The 16,110-nt window shown below is 42.4% G+C and overlaps 1 protein-coding gene across 1 annotated transcript in view; it reads right to left on the bottom strand.

The window, feature by feature from the left end:
• chrm2a (cholinergic receptor, muscarinic 2a) overlaps positions 1-16,110 on the bottom strand; it is a 66,774-nt gene that overhangs the window by 36,109 nt on the left and 14,555 nt on the right. The window contains exon 2 of the mRNA XM_046379153.1: positions 5,779-5,924. The gene's annotated coding sequence lies outside the window, so the exon portion shown is untranslated. The remainder of the gene's footprint in view (positions 1-5,778; positions 5,925-16,110) is intronic.

The following is a 16,110-nucleotide window of genomic DNA, read 5'->3' as shown; positions in this document are numbered from 1 at the left end:
GCCAGTCAGAGACAGAACTGTAATCAATGATCTGGTCCCAGTAATTACTGTTTACTTTAGCTCATTATTCTCAGAGCTTTGATTAAGCAATAGCCCTCATGTGAAGTATATGTGGCCTTAATTGGTGGTTGCCAGGACGCGTATCTCCCACTTCTGATGCACATTGGGAAGAATGGAGGTCAGGAAGTGAGAGATGCCTCAGGCGGCTATTCTTGTCCCTGCCTTTGAGTCATTCACATTCTGTAATTGTCCACGGAGTCAACATGTGACAAAAGATGAACAGCAGTCCTGCGTCCAGCAAAGCAAACACTGCACACACGCTTCACACGGCGGAAGAGAATGGTTCATATGCTGACATTTACAACCTAATTAAAACCAAGAAGGGAAATGATCCACGCAGGGTCAGATGCTCATTACACGCAGGTGGTTGCACACAAAACATACACGGGTATACACGGCATTTGCATAGACGACAACAGGATCCTACATACCGTTTAGCTACTCGACACATATTTAGCCAAGCATCGCTAATCCCACTCGGATGGAAAAACCTGCTCATTTGAATCACTGAAATCCTTATGTGATTAAAATATATTACCATGTCAGAGAAATTCATACTCGTGATATTAAAGATGTATGTATGCACATAAATTCCCCATTGCCTCCTGGGTTTCTATTAGGAGCTGAGAGAAAAATGTAGGCAACAGAATGGATCAAAGATGGAATTTTAAATGGAACAAAGTTGCTATTAGAATATATTTGCACATCGTTGCGTTATTTGTTCACAAGCACATACACAACAAGCCACTCAGGGCTGAGCAGAGTCGGCTGTCACATCTAACTTATCAAGAGGCAACATGTCTCTGAGCCACTTGTTTCAGTCTCGCTAGCAACGCTGGACAGAAGCTGAGCTCTTGTCTCCAGGGTGAAGGACTTTTGTGTGTGTGTGTGCGTGTGCAAAGAGCATGAAGTGCAATTGTTTGTCAGCTGGACAAAGTTTAAAAAATCTGTGTTGGGATTGCAGTAACTATAATTAACCACACTCTGTCAGAGCTGTGTTATCAGCGCACAGATCTCCTTTTCAATAATTCAGCATCAGAAACAGTATATATATATCCCTCCCTCTGCTGTGACAGCCGAGCCCACTGCATTCCCCAAGCTCCATTCATTAGAAGTCCTCTGAGTCCTTCCCTGCGAAGACCAACACCACATACACCTGAAAATTCAGTTAACCCCCTCCCCAGCAGCCACCTGGGCAAACACTTGCTGTGGTGATATGCCACGCTGTGTTTGCTTGAGCAGAACCTCCTGTTATGACACTCGCTGTATGTTGAGAAAAAGATCCAATAAATGTGTTCCCTCGTTTAGTGTTGCTCTCTTATTCTCTCACTTAAGACAACAATTAGTTGAGGGCAGTAATGTGATGGTTTGATTAAATGAAAGATGCTGCCTTCGTACAGATACAGCACCGAGCTTCATCAAGGAAATTCTTTTACTGTGTATAGAACAACATTTATCTTTCCATGTGCATCCACATTTCTGCCTTTCGAATCCAATAGGTGCTTTTTGTTTAGAGTGTGTTAATCGCTTGCAACCCGCTTCTCTCTCTCTCTCTCTCTTTCATTTTCATGGGTAATTGGCTATGCAGCACATGGAACCAGAGACCTGCAGGCGACACAGAGGAAGGGCAACACTGGGATGGAAGAAACTCGGATCACTGAAGCATGCCTAACATTTTTTTCCCCCTCTACCTCCGTTCAGAGAATTTATCTCGTTGTTATTAATTTTGTGCTTTCCCTTTCCACGCCGTGCTCCAGCCGACCATCTCCACACAAATTTTAACATTTCTCAGACTTCAAAATGTCCATTTCGAGCCACGCAGGTCTTTCCTCCATTTGTCTTGCCTCTCCTTTATTTTCCTCCTCATGCTCACTCCTACTCAAGTCCGCAAGTGCACCCACATCGCGATTAGACCTCTGGAAACGCCTGTGCAATTTCCTGGAAGATTATAGTGATGGATTTACACAATATCAATCAGAGTAAATGTGGGGGCTCGAAATAGCCCTCCACCACTGGTGAGGCATGTTTCTGAGCAGTGGTCAAAGAGCCCACCAGAAGCAGGTTGATTTGAACATTTTCAATCCTGCTTCCCCCCTGTTTCGCTTGTGAATCCTTCTCGAAGCTTCCCATCGAATCTTTTCTAAAGTATTTATCTTGTGAGAAGTCAAAATGACGCATTTTTCAATTATATGAAACATGCAGTTACACTGATTAAAAAACAGACATCACAGGAATACGGGGCATCTGACAGCAGCCGCCTCGGATGAGGATGAGCTGCTCCCTGGTGACTCGTCATCTAACACGACTTGTACTTCACTTGCTCCCTTCAACAAGCAGCTCTGAATGAGGTCACATTCATCTGACCTCAGGGCATTATTACCCTGTAATCATGTGTTGCTCTGCATGGCTACATTTGTTATTTCTCACTGACAGCCTAATGTTAGAAGAAAGCAATTTTACTTGATGGATGGTCATAAGAGAGGGAGAGGCTATATCAGCTTCATGCCTCGCCAGTGAATTATACACAACAAAATCCCACAGATGCCCGTATCGGCCGCAAAAACCTGCCTTCTCAAATATACTACCAGTCTACGTACTTTACACGCTGGCTTATTATTGCCAGAGCTGTGAGGACTTTTCAGCTTGTCATAATGTGAATGTGGCCTATTCATTATCGTAGAATTTGCTTGTCCTCTTAAATCAGACAGGCCGTCAGTCCTTACATTACCACAGCGCTATGAAAAATTGTTGACTTATTTTCAAGCAGCATAGCTCGCACGACTGATTCATAGGTCTCAAGACATTCATGATCACAGAAATCAATCCACGCAGCTCCTCCGGCCCGTACTTTGGCTGTTGGCGGCAATGGGATAACGTGTCAAAGTGGGTCTCCTCAATCTTGTCACTTTAAGTGCAATCAATACCGCTTCCCCACCAACCCGAATGCCTCTGAATACCAGTCCCCCTTTCCTCATGCTAGGCTGAACATTTCAATCAATATCTGACCGGAGGCTAAAAAACATCTGCAGAAGCAACAACAAAAAGCAAGGCTGAATTAAATGCTTTGCAACATACTGAGATATACTGTAATATAATATAGAGGGGGGCGAGGAGAGAGAGAGAGATTTAAGAAATATAATTCTCTACAACAGTCACATCAAATGCCATACTTACATGGTTTAATGTTCAACGGTTCGTCTCACGTAATTTCTGTGAAAACAACTTGCAAAACTGTATTAACTCAATAAATCAAACTCCATGTCACCACTCAGTTGGTGCTATAGTACAATTAGCACAATAGAATGCTTTTTGTCTTTAAACGCAGCAGTGTTCTCCACTGTGAGTATATTTTGTCCCCATAGCCCCATACGTCACTGTGGACAATTCCCAGTTTCCAGACGGCTCCAATCCATAAAAGCAAGCCTCTGGCCAATGTACCTGTAAATTAGTCAACCTAAAAAATTCACCAAGCCCAGGGAGCGGTTTGATATGTGCATCTAGGTGCTTGGCCCTGGAAACGATTGTATTAATTGCCTAGAGGATTATGAGACACAGACCTCCACTCCCTCATGCATATTTGACACTTCTAGCAGCACGCTCGGGCCTCTGTTGCAGCTAATGGATGATGTTTGGTAAGGTGTTGCATATGTATTAGCTAGCAAGTTATGAGTGGGTATGCGGAGAGCGCACCCCCGTGCATGCCTATCTGTCTGAGCATGTGTGTCAGCTCTGTTATCTCAAGCCAGCCAGGGTAAGTGCAGGGCCGGGTGGTCGGCTTGCCCGTTCCTAATTGGTGAGACTTTTTCCACTACTCATGCCCTCATAGGCTGGCGCTGCCCTCTCCTGTTAATCTTTCCCAGGGATTTGACTGGCTCGACACACAAGTGACCTCACAGTCCTTTGGAGGCGTGCGCACAAACACGCAGGAGAACAGTGGAAAATTTAATATACAGTAATTTGAACATAAGAAAACATACACAAAGAGACATAAACTCTCATGCAAATGAGAGGAACCGAATATGCAGTTAGATGGACAGACACACACGCGCACACACACTCACACACACACGACTACACACAATCTCAATCTCGGTGAAATGAAAGAGCTGTGACTCCATTTGAGATATGGTTCTGGACAGCATCGCTATGATGAAGAGGGGAGCTCTTGATAGTGTTGTTGGTGGAACAGCATCAAACAGTGGGGTGTGTGTGTGTGTGTGTGTGTGTGTGTGTGTGTGTGCCTGCCAGTGCCATGTTTGCTGATAATGCCTGCATACACTCACACAGCGCAAAGTGAGGTTGTTGATATCAAGTGCTCACACATTGCTATACATGACGTTCTTTTCGAGTGCAGAGACCGTCTGGCATGACGGAGTGACTCCAGATCTGATGACTTTTGAAACTTCTGAAGATGAACCACACATTTGCAAAAATGTTTTTAACTTCCAGGGCTAACAGAATGAATTTTGCAGTATTCAGGCACAGTGGTGCTTTGAGCCAAATGCTAATGTCAGCATAGGTAACATATTGATGTTTAGCTGGTCTAACATGAACCACGTTCATCATCTAAGTTTACTGTGTCACTAATTGGCAATAAACACAAAATCCAGCTGAGACACAAGCCAAAGAACTGTGAATTTGATGTGCTGATGGCGCTAGAGGAAAGGTCAGAGATCAAAGGGTTTTTTTCCACACTTTTCCATTCATCCTAATTTCAGTCCAGTGGAGGTCGAATCATTTGCGTCTTAACGTAAAGGTCAACCACATGGTGGGACCAGAGAAAAGGTCAGGGGATCACAGAAGTCATTTGGATTCACTCTCTGAGCACCTCTGTTATCTGCACCAAATTTCATGGAAATCCATTCAGTTGTTATTTCAGTCCCAGTTGGCGACTGACTGACCAGCTCACTTACTTTGCCATTCTCGGAGCTATGCAGCTTGTAGGGTTAACAATCGTATTGTATCAGTTGCTTTACCATGAGCGACTACTTACCTGAGGATTTTCCTTGGGCATTTAACTTCGCCCAGCAGCTTTAAAGCCTCCTAACTCTCAGCACTAAACTGTTTCTATGTTCAAGGTGTGTAGCACAATGCACACATAGAGTAAGTAAGGATTTACTACTTTACTCTTCATTTTATGGCCAAAAAATCTTTTGTGTCCATTGACGTAGGACAACACAATTTAGAGAAATGTCACAAACTGTATACATGTTGTTGTCATAATAGTCCAAGGATACACAAATTAACATAAAGTCATCTTCAATGCACAGAGCTGTAGGGATCTCCTTACCTGTATGCATAATGATTACATTATTTCATATGCATGATGAATACATTTAGAATCATTAATGCATCCTGCCAGGTTCAGTGAAGTGATTTGGCTTCAGGGGAGGTGTACAATATGTAAATATGTCATTTATGTGTGCATAAATTTCACTCTGTCACAATTTCATAGGTGAATTGGAATTCACTGCGAGTACTGACCCACAGCAAAGGCAAATCATGCATCAAGGCCGACAACGCTTTTCAAATACAATGAAACAAATGTAAATATGCCATCCAGTGGGAGCGACAACCACGCTACAATGTTTGAACAGAAGGGGAATAGTTTCATTCACACATCTGAGCCGCAGGATGAGTTCCTCTTTTGGGGTGTGCCTTGGTGTGATTAAACACTGAAAAGGTATCTCTGCAGAGTCACAGCGAGGTGGTACTTACAGCGGGTGTTAAGTGGTCCGTTGGGCTTCCTTGCACTTGACATATTCAGAGCGTTTGTGTTCAGTGCAGCACCACAGAGGCTTTTTTGGACAGAAGGACGTGATGGGCGTGTCTGGCTTCAGCCTCATGGTTAATAGCCATGGCCGCTGTTTAAAAAAAGACAGCAAATGAGGATGAGCAAGTCATGCTACGCTACCCAGAATCAAGCCAAAAGCAAACACAACAATCATTTAGTACCCTTCAAAATCCCTGATTATGATCAGTGATAACATTCTTTTTTTTTCTTCTTCTTCTTTGTTTTTTAAACATGTTAAAACATCCACAGCTTAAAAAGATTCCAAAAGACCTGCGCAAGCCAACTACAATGTGATTAGGGTCAGAAAATGTAGTTAGGGCAAAGAATCTATGGAAAAGATGTATGATAAGGTGAACATTTTGGGGAAATCTGTCTTGTCTCAGCGTCTTCCCAAGAATCAGGTCAGAAGATTGGTACAACTCTCACCTCTATCTGTTAAACATGAAGGTAGAGTCAGAAACAAGAGATAAGATAAAGAAACTAGACAAAAATAAAATATATTATCCATACAAAACCTGATTATATTTAATGGAAAGATACAAGAGTGGCCACAATCCTCTAGGCCTTGGCAAAAAATGTCAAAGCTACTACTTTAAGGTTTAGGAGATTAACAAAGACAATTTCTGGACACAGTTCTCGATGTTCTTTAAAAGCACATTATTTCCTTCGTTTCCACTTAACATTGACGCTGAATGTTGTGAAAATCATTCAAGGCGAACATCAGTGTGCTTCCTGACGCTGCACTGGTCATATGATCGGAAGCCAGTGATTCTGTTGAAAGGGCAGAACAGCTACAAGGAGCTGGCCTGCAATTTAAGTTTCAGTCCTCACTACATAAATTATACAATCCTCAGTCCCTATGGAGCTCTAACTCCCAGTATACATAATGTATACATCCTGCGCGACAATCAAAGGAAATGATGGTGCCTCTGACCGCCTCCGATGTAAATGACTGTGGCCTAAGTTCACTGTATGTTCTCGGCCTGTATGGAAGTCACGGCCCTCTGAGGCCATTATCCCAGAGTGCTGCAGCACTCTCACTGCCAGTTCCAGATGAGCCACTAACAGGGATTCCTCATGTTTAAATGCAAAGCTCAGCCTGAGCACCACAGCAGATTCAGCTGGCATATGGAAAACACAAGGATATCTTAAGTCAGTTCACGTGTCATCAGAGCGCCACTTTTGCTATTACAGTGTAACTTAACACTGTCTGCATTGAGCTTTTCTTGTGTTACATAAGGTGGAAATGTCAGAGAAAAAAGCATCAGGTGACATACTGTGCGAGAAAGGCAACACGTGGCTGAGGTCGGGGTGGTGGTGAAACCAACACAAGACTGTCACCAAGGAGACCAGGGTTAGAGTCCCTAACTGACATAACATTTTAAGTTTATGTCTCATCATCACAAGTAAAGTGATTTTAACTGTTTTTCAAAGCCTAACCAAACTGTGACTTTGGTTCACTTGAGTCAGACAGAAAAGGTCGTATGATGAAATTCTCCTCACTTTGTCCTTACCTTAAGCTCAAAATGTGTAAATTTAGTTTTTAAAAGCGGGTTGCTATTTATACGCCATCAGTGAGATCGCGTCGGCAGATTAGAAATCTCTTTACCTAAGCCTTGCATGCTTCTGAAGTGCCAAGAGACAAACAATGTCACACCTGCTTTTGAACTCCAGACAGAGAAATAAGTTGAGCTGACGAAGTTGAGCGAGCAGCTGATTAAGGGATAAACCCTCAGGCCACAGTGTTTAGTACACAAAGTCAGTCTGTGCCGCCGAAGAGATGCATGATGACAACTTGTGTTAATGGCCTGGACGCATTAGCCGTTACTGTTTGCAGTGTGTCATTCGCTGTTATGACTAATAACATGAGTCGGTGGAGAAATCACAGGCCTTGGAAAAAAAAAAAAAGAGAGAAAAGAATGTTGTTTGGGCTCAGCACAAACACCAGGAAGGCTTTAGTGAATGAAGGATTTGGGAAAATCTGGAGTGAAACATGTTGAGGCTGTGTGACGCATCGCTGTTGTCTCACATTGTTAGACATTACATTGTCCAAATGATTTCCCCATGGTGAAAATCTGCCTAATGATCGTTGTCTCTGGTGCTCTAATTCATTTATTATGCTAATAGGAAAAGCCGTTAGTCTGATCAGACACTGCATAAACATAAGTGTACTTCAATGTTCCCTAATCATGTTGGAAGAGGATTTGAAGGCTCCTAGCAATTCTGCCGCATTATAAGATGATGAAAATTATTCATAAAATTGTCAGATGATGATAAGAGTTTAAAATATCTAATAGGCAGCCTTGGACATGGATTGCAATCTTCCTCGCCGACAGGCAGTTAATTCCCCCCTGAGTAAATCTGAGATTTCTGAATAAATGTGCAGCAAGTCTTAACATCTACAGAGGAGACATACTGCACGCTGGTCGGCTGTAGGGCGGCACAACCTGAGACGGGCGTCTTTGCCGGTCCAAACAAGTGGACTCACTGTATCTGTGTGACAGTGAAAATGTCCATCAGGGTTATAAAGAACAGTGGATGTTCTCCCTGGGCGCAGGCTGACCCAGGCAGCTGTTTTTATCCACACTCTATCACCTTAATCTCCCAAGAATTACCTTAGCCGCTGGGGAGGAGGGGGACTCTTATTAAATAAAGTGACTGACCTGCACAGCAGACTGTCATCACAGAGGAGCAGTAAGCGCTTGGTAGAGAACATGCTTGTCCAAGCGCTCGAACACTACGTGGACCATAAAATCCTGAAATGTGTCTAAGCCCTGTGAAGATATGAGAATGAACTCACTTGCTGGTTGATGTGTTGGCTTTTATCTGGAGAAACAGTAACTACTGATGCTGTTTTTATAAACTACACACACATCAGAGTTTACATTTTGTGGCCCAGATCTAAAAAAAATTATTATTATTATTATTGTGTGGACAGATCAGATCGTTAAGCGGGTACCTTCAAGATACACATTAAATTCACTGCCAACTAAATCACATTTACATCTGATTAGACTACTGAAAACAAATATTGTGTATCTGAGCGCACACACACCCCGATGGTCTGCCTGATCTTGAAACTGTTCTCTCAGATTTATGCAGAGTTCAGCCCAAATATTGAGATAGTTGTTTGTTATTCTTTCTCTCATTGATAACGCCGCTTCTTAATGCTTTTATGATGACATGCTGTTCTGTTTTTGATCGCTCACTCAATTTCAGTTAATGTTCATACAGATTGGCAACCTGTGTGGGATGAAGGTTGTAAAATATTCTGGGTAAGAGATCTTTAAATTGATTTTTCATCAGCAGCAGTAAGTAATAATGACTGAAATACGGACGTAGCATCTGTGAAGCCATTATGCTTCTGAGGGGATGGTTTAAAGCTGCTTGTATGCTGTCTGTTGCTGGAGACAATTAATTTAAATTTTGGCAACAGGATGGATCTTGGATGGAGAGAAGTTTGGAGCTATTTCTAATTACAGCCACTGGTTGTTGATCATTGGAATAAAGTGAAACTGGTGGCAGATCTGTGCGACGTCGAGACAAATGAGCAAAAAAAATGGGGAGCCCACAAATAGAAACAAATAGAAACACTGCTTCATTGCACTACTAGTGGTGTATTAATCCTCCACAGGGCACCTTTTTAAGCCTTTTTCCAATGGAACAAAGCAAAGCAAAGATATTACACTTAACCTTGTTAGTTACTGATTGTTACTAATGCATTTCATGTGTTTGAAAATTCCAACAAGAATTACATCTAAATGCTGTAAATCCATGAATTGATTATCAGAAGTGTATTATATTTTTTTAAATCAACTAATCAATTGATCACTTCAGTCATTTTTTGAAGCAAAAATTCCAAAACATGTTGTAGCTCCAGCATCTCAGTTGCTGTTACGGTTTTGTTGGGGTTTTTTTGTCTTACGTGACAGTAAACTGAATGTTTTAGAGTGTTGGTCAGAGAAAACAAGACATTCAAAGGTATACTAAAGAATGTATAGACTCATAATAAATAACCCATCTTAATCATCACTTGGTCCCTGGTCCTCCAGAAGTGTGTGATGGTGTCCACATCTGCAGAGACCCTGTCCTCCGCCCTGTTTTCTTAGGCTCTGCAAATAGTCTCAGTTGTATAATGCATATGGTTCACTGTGGTTTGCGTCTAGGTGACGATACAGTCAAATTCCATTAAGTGTTGAACTGTACACAGAAGAAAGATGTGGCATCCAGGTTGTGGAAAATGAGAAAAGGTGCTCTCCAAGCTGCATTTGATATCTCCAGCGATGAAACCATTCATATCACATTTTCACTTATCACAACTTCACCTCACAATACCCCTCTGTGAAATTGCGGTTTTATGTCTGATGACTTCTGCATCTCCACAAGATCCCCCTAAGAGTACCGTTTCAACCATCTTATTACGAAAACATGTTAACACTGCTATGAACTGTCGGAAGCGCTTTGGAGAGACCTCATCGAAAGCATAAGCAATAAAACGAGCCTTCCAGTGTTTCCATTTTTAAATACTCCAAAGGGAACGTCTGTAATGCAATTTCCTAGTACATTGGTGTCCCCTGACTGCAGCCCTCATTCAAGTGTGGGCTGCTGCTTTATTGCAACATCAGCATTACGATGAGGAGGAGGGAGGCGTTGCTTCTTTGTGCCTGAACCTGGTCATAGATCTCAGTGGACATCTACACTGGCTCTTCATTATCTGCTCTTAGCCAACATCCCAGCAGGGGGGCATGTGTCTGGATACAAAGCCTTGATTATGTAACTGTCTAAAAGGCTGGCTGTCAGCCTACTTACAGGCCAATGCATCAATCTTCCACTGAATCCGCATCTCTTTAGAATATCTGGGCTTTATGCTTCCAATATACGTATATGGATGGCTGGCTGGCTGGCAAATGTTTTCCATTTAACCGCCCGCTCTGATCGATAAGGTAATCCAAATAACAAGTCACGAAACATGCACATGGACAAGTGCCCGCATTTATTAAATCTCTGTGATGACTAATGTGGACACCTTGCTTATTTTCACCGGCAGGATGTTTCTGCACCTGCATGCCTTATCAAACCCTTCAGGCTCGAGGGATGCAGAAACAGCCGAGCTGCAGACGTCCATCACAGTGCGTGCCACCAAGATGAGTACAAAGCCCAAACCAAACAAAGAGAGTGATTAGTGTATCTGTTTAACCTCAGGGCAGAAGAATCCCGTTATTAGACCAGAGAGTTTATTTTGCCATTTGCACTGCTGTTTTCTTTCCTCCAGTCCTCTGCTTCTGCACTTTGTCCCAACACGGTGCCACTCATGGCTAAAGGGAAACGGCCAAAGGATATTTTTGGCACTGAGTGCACAGAAGATTTTGCCATCACAATGTGTGTCTCGATAACAAGTCATTTATGCCCATCAGGTACATAAGTTCAATTCTGAGGCACTTTTGCATGATTTCTTTTCCATGTTATGCTGCTTTATGCATCTACTCCACTAGAGTCGGACTGATTCATTAACGCTTGGTACCATAACAATCTGAGACATAACACTGAAAGGACAAACTCCACACAACTCCAACCACTTGTCTTGGTGACTCAAAGCGAAGACTGATTGGACAAACTGAGTCACCACATCAGTATTTTTGCATTGTTTCTGCTTTTGTTAAAAGAAGCAAATACATCTTTTACCACTGATATCCTCAGAATGTGATGATGTTTTGATGAGTTTGAGGCTTCTCGGCATCTGGAGCTGCTGATGTTTCTCAGCAGGGCTGCAACCAGACCTTTACCCTAACATGAGAATAACTGAGAGTTGCTGCCAGCATCATCACAGTGGCTTTTTCCAATTGTTGCTCCCTGTCTGGTTTGAAACAAAAACATCGTTGTGTTGGGTTGAGAGTGAAGAACGAATCAAACAAATAACAAGAAACTGTTCGCAATACCTTTTTTCAGCTGTGGGCCAAATAAGATCAAAACGTGCAGATGAAAAGCTTTTGCTTGAGATCTACGCTTTGCTTAAACGGGAGAATAGTTCAATATTTAAAAAAAGCATTACTGCATAGATATAAAATGGACCAGAAAAATGGTCAATCTTCAGACGTCTGTTTATTTAACTTAAGTGATAATCAGTCCAATTTAGTCTTTGCCCCTTTGACAAAAGCATCACCTCCATATTTATAGTGACTCTATCAGCCTTTTGAGTCCGCACATTTAAAAATGCACTTTTACACTGGTCATCTTCTCTTCACTGGAAAACACTTTCTTGGCTGGACTCAGAATCTGAGGATGAAAAAGGTTTGCGCTACAAGTTCAAGGCAAGGCTTCAGAGAGGGGATAAGATTCGGATAAACACTCGGCGAGGATCACATAAAGGCAAGCTTTGCGCATTACAGCCAATCAGCAGCTCTGAAGAATCCCTCACAAGTAGATTAGATGAAATTCCACCGCGCTTTGATTTAACAATAATCTTGATGGCAAGTGACTGGACCTTTCATACAATGCCATTGGGGTTTTTAATCATACATGTGTAGGACGGCATTTGAAAGCTCAGGTCAAGAGGTGGAACTGACAGAATCAGACGGTAGCTTTTGTTAGAGACTTCAGTGGTTTCTTTTCACTGTAATGTAAAAGATGGAGGTGAAGCAGCACAATATTGTCTTCTAGAACTGTAATTAAATTCACATGTTTTTGTTGGGTTTTTGGGGTTTTTTTTAAGGGGAGACATACTTGCATCATATATTCCTTATATTCCCTTCACCAGAAGTCAAACAGCAGGGACTGTTTCCACAAAGAACAGCACAGAAATGCAGGTTAAGCAGACACGAGTGGAAGTTATCTTCTCTCTCTCTCTCCCAAAAGTCTCTTAGTGTCATTTCTTTTACAAATTTGTCATCCCTCTTGCACACACTGGCATTAATTTGGAGGGACCACTGCGTGAGGACAGCTGAAAGGTACGTTTGGCACTTGATCACCATAATCCTATCGGGGGATTAGCAGTAACATTTCTGAATAAGCAGGAACTTGACGTGAATTCAGCAGCTTTTCAAATCAAGCCTGTAAATCCCTTATCAGATGTTAGTGTCAGGTACTGCAAATATTTGCTTTGTCTTTCCAAAATCGTGTACTGTGTGATATCTGTTATTTTGAGGGAACATGGACATTCGTATGAGATGACGCACAGGGAGCCACCACAGACCCCATGCTGTTACAGATTCTTGTCTACAAATTAATGCTTCCTCCCATGTGGTAAAACACTTGTGGTGTTTGCAAGTGGAAAGCAAGAACAGTTTTATACCAAAAAACATTGGGCACACGGTAGGATATGAGCCTGATCATGATGCTGAAGCGAAACTGCGTTCACCTGCGCCAGACGTTTGACTCCATCCCCTCCACCAGGTTAGATGATGACACCCAACATGGGAAAAGAGCGTAATGAGTTGACAGTTCAGTATGATGTCAGACAATAAAAGCACAGTTATGGTGACTGGAGTAGAGGAGAATAATTTTACTTTATAATTATGAACAAAGCCTCAAGGCTGCACATATTCACTGTGCAAATTTAACAGTGAATTAAAAACATGATAAAATATTTGTATTTTAGAAAATACTGGTATATAACTTTTTCACAGGCTGCGACTCATCTCTTAAATCCCTCTGCAAATCATATTGCAGTCCCCTGGGAGGTACCAACCTGCACTCTGCTCTCGATTAATACTCAGGCATTTCTTTGGAATTGATTATTTAACTTTTTTTTTTTTTTTTAGTGTTATGTTTTATCTCAGCCCAGCAGAATGGCTCTGCGCTGTCATAACAGGGCTTTGCCAGTGAATTGAAATCCTTCATTGCAGGTGTGGAAAGCGCGAGTGGTGAAGAGGCTCCTTCACTTCTGCACTCGGCTGATAACTTTAACATTTGACCACGTATTGTGTTCTGGCAGCTGGTCTTCTGAAAGCACGCAGCGATGCTTTCCTCCAGACAGATTCCCATTTTTGTTGTCGCACGACTTTGACTCTTAAAAAGGAGAGAGACCTCTTGACGGTGCGAGGGGAGGGGGGGTTCAGTTGCTGCACAGGCTGGATTAATGAGTGTTTCTTATCAGCAATCTGCTTATTTTGTTGAAACTTCAGACAAATTGAACCACTCGCGCTAAATGGGTAGTGAAGTGAATTCCTAACTAGATGCATTTTACATTTATATCCACTGTGGTCAAGTCTGAAATTGTTATTTCAAATAGTCAGCAGTTTATATTTCTCAAATTGGGGTTGTAACAAACGGAGAGTTCTGGCACTCAAATGGCTTTATAATGAATTAGTCAAGCTTGGAAATGAAAACTTCCACTGTCAGCTGGATGGCAGTCAGACCTGTTCTCACTGCTGTGACAAGAAGAAAAAGATGAAGTGCTTGCATGCTGATTTTTCTAACTAGGTTATTGGTCACTCCCCTTCCTCACTCTCACTTTATTTTCTCCTCCTCCTCCTCCTCCTCCTCCTCTCTGTCATAAGTCTTTTGGTGTTTGCTGGATGTCATGTTTATGGAGTGCCTCCATATTTCCAAAAGAAACTCTGAAGTGAGCACAATAAACATTTCCTTTGTAGAAACGTGACATTTTCTGACCTTGCTCTTGCTCGCACTGGTTGCATACACATCCAGCAAACCATTTCCATGCAACCAACCCCCAACCACAGAGACACCACCCCACCTCCACCTCCATCACCAATTCTCCTCTTCTCACTGCAGCCATTTTCCGGAGCGATTTCAAGGGATAATGGCACTCACAAATCTTTTGCTGGGCAGTGGAGCCCATGAAATTGATGTGCCTTCATTTCAAAACAATGGAGGTGCCTTATGAGGGGCCTCATGATGTCATAACTTTAGTAGCTGACAGGCCGTGCAGGTGTATTTTGGCCCCGGGATGGGCAACAGGCCAATGAAAATTCAGTCGGGACAGCTTAATCAATCGGCGTATCGAATGGGATGGCAAGACTGTGGTGTAAGCAGCCACCACACATGCTCAATCACCTTCTCTGTACTGAGCAAAGTGACAGCTTTTACTTGGAAAACCAGGCCTCCTTATCTCCATAGAGTAATTCTTCACTGTCTATCGGTGGCCATCTCTCTGCAATTTCCAGTCCAACACAACAGTCCAAACAATAAAAGAGAGAAACAACTCGGAGACCGTAAACACAAAAAATTGCCTGGAAAACCTGGAACAAAAGTGAAATACATCAACAGCATTTAGGATTTTTACGACTCCTCTACTCTACACAGCAAAATCTGATACCAGTAAGAGTTGAGTTTTGTTAGAGAGATTGAGTAATAAATTATTCATGTGGCTAAGTGAAAGGAAACCATAAATCTCTGGAGTTTCTGAACTGTAAATGAGTGGGTCGAGCATCAGTGGAACTGCCATCCTGATTTGAATGCAGTGATTAAATTAAAACGAATGAACTGTATTTTTCACAGGGAAAACTTCGACATTATCCATCAGACGCATTGCCTCTGTTTTTAATGAATTCCTTGCACACTCCTTGACATTTTTCATAAAGAGTGCATGGGTTAAGCACACCTCCTGTATGAAAAGATTAAAAAGCCACTTACATGCTAAAAAGAATTATGGATAACTGAGGAGCATGGCATAATTGGAAATTGATTGACTTGGCCGCGCTACACCTGGTCTCATAACATTTCACATCCCTCATGCACAGGGAGTTTGATGCATTTTTCAATAAGCGGCTCCACAGCAGCAGAACCGTCTCATACTGGTGCCTCTCTGTGGAGAAAGTTGTGAGGATGAATCCATGTTGCCTCAACAGATCCAAGCCACCACTTCAAAGAGACCGAGTGGGGATGATCTTTGCATGACGGATGCAGCTTTCCTAGCTGTGAGTGCCGGGGAACGAGCTGCACCTCATATCTAAGTTTCATGAGCCATTGCCCTGCAACTGCCACAAACAAAAGCCACACTGGTGTCAACAAAGAGGAGAAAAGTCTGCTCCTCCTTTTCCAAAATGGATGCCTGGTGTCTTTTTGTGGAGCCACTGATTGTGTGTGTGCGTGTGTGTTGAATGCAGTACTGAGCAAGCTTGGCAATTTCTCACATTCGATGTGTAAGAATTTGTTAATACTGTGTGAATTCTTTGCAAATGTATTCCAATCCAAGTGAAGCATGAATGTGCTTATCGTTGAAGCACACACGTTCTTTTGTGAAACGTGATGTCGCCACCATTTGCAATCTGCATGTAACCACTGCTCGCAAATCGTTT

The sequence above is a fragment of the Scatophagus argus genome, chromosome 22, assembly GCF_020382885.2.
Source record: "Scatophagus argus isolate fScaArg1 chromosome 22, fScaArg1.pri, whole genome shotgun sequence".
Lineage (NCBI taxonomy): Eukaryota > Metazoa > Chordata > Actinopteri > Scatophagidae > Scatophagus > Scatophagus argus.
The sequence above is the reverse complement of the archived record's forward strand: the minus strand, read 5'-3'. Positions and strand labels throughout refer to the sequence as shown.